Raw genomic sequence first — 5,059 nt, 5'->3', positions numbered from 1 at the left:
AGGTATCTTATCATTTGATAGTTATTAATTTACACGTACTTACAAATCTTGCAGTAAAACAGCCACAATAACTATGTAATGTTACTATTCATTCAAGTAGGTAAATATCAAGTAAAAGATATGAATGTATATATTGAGCCTCTTATCGACGAGTTGGTGGAGTTATGGAATGGTGTCACTATGTATGACATGTCTAGACCAATACGACAAAGACAATTTCAATTCCATGCAATACTTGCATGGACAATACATGATGCCCCAAGGCTAACACATTTTTGTGGTATGTTATAGTGAATTCAAGTTGCGCACAATAATTCTAATTATAAAAATCAACATATTTAATAATCCAATTACATCATTATCTTGTAGGTCTTCAAACAAAGGGAAAATTTGCATGTCTAGTTTGTGGTCCAAAGATGAAATCTCGTCATTCAAAAAGTTTAGGAAAGCAGGTGTTTGATGAGTGTAGACACTTTCTCCACAGGAATCATAAGTATCAAAGTACGGAAAAACATCTTTTCAATGGGAAAGAAGAGACTACATCAAAGCCACGAAGAATGACACCTCGCCTATGGAAGTTGGAATATAATAGAATTAATCGTCGAGGTAATGTCGTTCCACCTAATGGTTTATGTTTGTAATTTATGTTCGCATGATGTGCATCCCAGTGGTGGAGGTATACATTTGCTATTAAATTTTTTATATGTAATTGCAATTGGTGTTTGGATTAACGTAACATTTTGTATAGCAGCTGTAGAGGATCGAGGGGTCGATGTTCATGACCGTGTTGACGTTGAGTCCAGACAAAATGATGTGGTCAGATCAGGTAAAGAGACACAGTTATGTTATTTAAAATAATTAAATACTTGTAACAATTATAATAAATTATTTTTAATTTAACTCTTTTATTTGTTATTGCAGAGGACCCCCCTTTGCAACAGCATAGGAATTTGAGATCATCAAGAACAGAGAACAGAACTATTGATGAGGGGGGAATTGATGATGACACTGATGCTCTTCTTAGAGCTTACATAGAAAAAAGAAATAGAAAGAAAAAAAAGAAATGATTGTCACTACATACCTTAATTGATAATGACTGTATTTTATGTCTCAATGAATTTAATTATGTGCTAATGAATGTTCATGAATTATGTGTTAATGCAAAATATTGATGAATGTTGCATGTTAACGAATCTAATGTGTTAATGAATGTTATCATGTGATATTGATTGAATGTTACATTTTATTAATGGTTGAAAGAATGAATGAATGTTAGATGTTAATGGGGAATGTAGAGTGATGTTAGGGGGAGGGGGGTGGGGCCAAATGAGCTTCCACCTTCACGTGGTTGGCCCTGTTTAGTAGAGAATATTAAACTATTCTCGAAACAAAGTGAAGCTCAATAAGATGTAAGTGAAGCTCAAATTGGCACAAATAGGGAGTCTATATGATGTAAGGGGTCATTTGAAGTCCTAGGGTGTCCTAGGAAGAGTTATGGGTGGATGGTAGTGTTTACATGATGTAATAGGCTATTAAAGCCCCTAAATGATGTAAAATGCACTCAAAGTGCAAGATCCGTTATTTCCCGCTCCTTCCCCAATATCAAATGCTTTAATTTTGATCTCCCTGAAGTCATGTCGGAGGCTCCCAATTACACCGATACATGGATGCAAGAACACTGGCAACAACCTCATGTGTTAATAGGATATGGCATAAAGCTGCACAAGATAGATATTTTTGTTCTCAATAAGATATCACAGATAGACTTGAGACTTGATACATATTCCAAATTGAAATAAGTCACCATCTTTTCCTGAAGTAACCAAATTGCGTAAATATGTTACCTTGGATATTTTAGTCTTACAATTTATGTACATATTATTTTATAGTATGATTAAGTATTGTTAACTGCCTATATTTACTATTTAGTTGTATAGGATACTTAATGAAATAAATTAATGTAACTTTTTTTTTTTTTTTTTTTTTGTATGGAGTTACCCAGCCCCAAAAAACATTGTTGTATTGGTATGTTGTATGCAACTACCCATTCCCAATTATGATTCCAATTTGGCAACTTAGGAGTTGTGAGAGCAGTTCAAATCACTCATTGGGGAAGATGGTTCATAATCATTTCCCCACTTGCTTCCTTGTATTGTCATAATTGGAACATAGGCATCTCTCTCTAATTAATGCTTACCTCTAATTTATTAACTGTATTGTTACTATGGATATAACACAATTAAACTTAAATCTCTTGATATCTGGATCATCAATCCAAGCATGGCTGTAGAGAATCGTAGCTGTGTAGACACCAAATTTGAACGGTCCACTTACAATTGAGAAATAGATTATTGGTAGTGTCCTCATCTACTTGACAGATTGAGCATGCAGAAGCTTGGTAGGTGCCTCAAACCTAGCCCTAGTTTCATTGCCAACCATAAATTTGGTGTATACACGAAAGCTGTTTTGATCTTGTGAGCATTGAATATCAGGATCTCCATTTGACTTCTCGTTATTAATGCCTCGACTCACTACTGCTGGATAAACAACCTAGTTGAAGTTCAGTGCAAAGAGGTTGCTGGCTACCAAAGATTTGATAAGTGTTACAAAAATATTCACTGTAACAATCTCCTTCTAAATTGAACTCCCGATGAATATTAATCTGGAATTCTTTTGGCACCATCTTTTTTATTTGTTTTTTAATATTCTAAATTCCTACTCTAGCCTCATTGCTCTATTTTTGTTTTTATTCTATTTAATTATATATGTAATATTACAATGTGAAATTCAATGTTCAGATGTTTGTGGATGAAGTAATGGAACTTGTGGAGCTCACTTCTTTGAGAGGTGCCTTGGTTGGGCTTCCTGGACTGAATGGCCTATCTACTGAATAGCGTAAGCGGTTAACAATAGCAGTAGAGCTTGTGGCTAATCCTTCAATTATATTCATGGATGAGCCAACTTCAGGCTTGGATGCTCGGGCAACAGCTATAATTATGAGAACAGTAAGAAATATAGTTGACACGGGGAGAACTATTGTTTGCACAATCCATCAGCCTAGTATTGATATCTTCGAGGTATTTGACGAGGTAAAGATTTGGTTTTCTTAGAATAGCTTTGTGAAGCATTTGAAATTGGCATCTTCTTAAAGCTAAATGAAATATGCTGCAACTATTCTTAATGAAGCGAGGAGGTCAGCTTATCTATGCAGGTCCACTTGGTCACAATTCTAACAAACTTATAGAATATTTTTTGGTAAGATGCCATCCACTACGGTTTTATTCTGTTGAGAGATTTAGATCTAAATTTGGTACCTTTTGATGAGCAGTTTGAATTTTGGAGTTGTAAGTAGTCATAATTTATTGTACTAGAACCAATAGGAAGTTGATTTTATATACAAGGAATTGGTCATGCCGGATAGTGTTGACCACTAAGCTTTTAGCAAACATTCTCAATACGTTGAGCTTAAGAGTCAAGCACTAGCTGCAATCATCATATATGTTTCAGCTAATTGAAAATGATTCATGTAGGCCATTGAGGGGGTTCCACAGATCAAGGAAGGTTATAATCCAGCTACGTGGATGCTGGAAGTAACTTCTATGTCAGAAGAGCACCGTCTAGGTGTCAACTTTAGTGAAATCTATAAATCATCAGACCAGCTTAAAGCATGATTTTTTTTTTGTTTTTTTGTTTTACTCCTACCGTCGCAATTGCGACGGCGTTTTCGTCGCACCTACAATAACCCCGTCGCAATTGGAGGGGTTGGCATCGCAATTGCGACGGAAAACACGAGAATTGTGACACAGTTGCTGTCACACCTACCCTCCAATTGTGACGGGGTAGCTGTAGGTGCGACGAAAATCCCATCGCAATTGCGACGAAAAACACAAGAATTGCGACGACGATGACGGGACAACATGGTGGCTGCATAGTGACGGATAGGCATCGCAATTGCGATGGCGAGGATAGACGTCGTAAATTGCGACTAAATAACTACGACGTCTATGTCTGTCGCAGTGGTGACACATTGCTGTCGTAATTGCGACACATAGCTGTCGCAAATCGATGCCAAATCTATTAGTGAATCAAATAGGTTTGAGAAACAAAAAGGGTGTGCCATGAGCCATGACAAATGTTGTCCTACCACTCAAGTGAAGTATTAAACACCATGGAAATATATGAAATGAGGTGCAATGACCTATCATAGTTTAGTGACTATTGGTTTTACACCTGACATTACAAAAGAGTAAATACATGTCCATAGAGCAATGTATATTCCAAAAAAGAAAGAATTTAACCTATTATGATAGAAGGGAAAGCCATGTGATTAGATAGTACAGGGGTCTATTTCTCGTCCACATTATGATCTCTTAAGATAGGGAGTTGATGGAGGGAGAGGCAGAGTAATTTTGGGCACATGACGAATATCCTCCAAGGAACCGCTTGTAGCCTGTTTCACGCGCCCTTTGCACCATAAATCTACCATCTCAAGATGATCATAATAAGGAGAGAGAAAGATTCCTATGCCAAATAATTATGTTCATTAGATTAACACTCATTTTCTCGTCCACATTATGAAATCTTAAGATAGGGAGTTGGTGGAGGGAGAGATGAAGTAATTTCGAGCACATGACAGATATCCTCTAGGGAACTGCTTGTAGCCTATTTCACATGCCCTCTGCACCATAAATCTACCATCTCAAGATGATCGTAATAAGAAGAGAGAAATTTGTCTATGTACTATATAAAGAAATGTTCCAAATAATTACATTCATTGGATCAATCTTCTCATCCACATTATGATATCCTAAGGTAGGGAGTTGGCAGAGGGAGAGGCGAAGTAATTTCGGACACATGACAAGATATCCTCTAGGGAACCGCTTGTAGCTTGTTTCATGCGCCCTCTGCACCGTAAATCTACCATCTTATGATGATCCTAATAAGGAGAGAGAAAGATTGCTTCTAAATAATTATGTAGATGAGAAAAGAGATCATCACAAGACTCATCTTTCTTTGGAGCTATTATATGCTAATAATTATTTGTGTTGCAAGATCCATG

General features: G+C 36.5%; 1 long non-coding RNA gene and 1 pseudogene across 1 annotated transcript; both read left to right on the top strand.

Moving 5' to 3' along the window:
- Positions 1-679: 679 nt before the first annotated feature.
- LOC149539078 (uncharacterized) lies at positions 680-1,078 on the top strand. Its single transcript, XR_016355873.1, has 2 exons — positions 680-826; positions 922-1,078. It is a non-coding gene; the product is annotated as an uncharacterized LOC149539078 (long non-coding RNA).
- Positions 1,079-2,798: 1,720 nt separating this feature from the next.
- Positions 2,799-3,671, top strand: LOC149539077 (ABC transporter G family member 32-like; annotated as a pseudogene).
- Positions 3,672-5,059: the final 1,388 nt, after the last annotated feature.

Source organism: Cupressus sempervirens, chromosome 9, assembly GCF_028749045.1.
Source record: "Cupressus sempervirens isolate cs-2001-9-10 chromosome 9, ASM2874904v1, whole genome shotgun sequence".
Taxonomy (NCBI): Eukaryota; Viridiplantae; Streptophyta; class Pinopsida; order Cupressales; family Cupressaceae; genus Cupressus; species Cupressus sempervirens.
The sequence above is the reverse complement of the archived record's forward strand: the minus strand, read 5'-3'. Positions and strand labels throughout refer to the sequence as shown.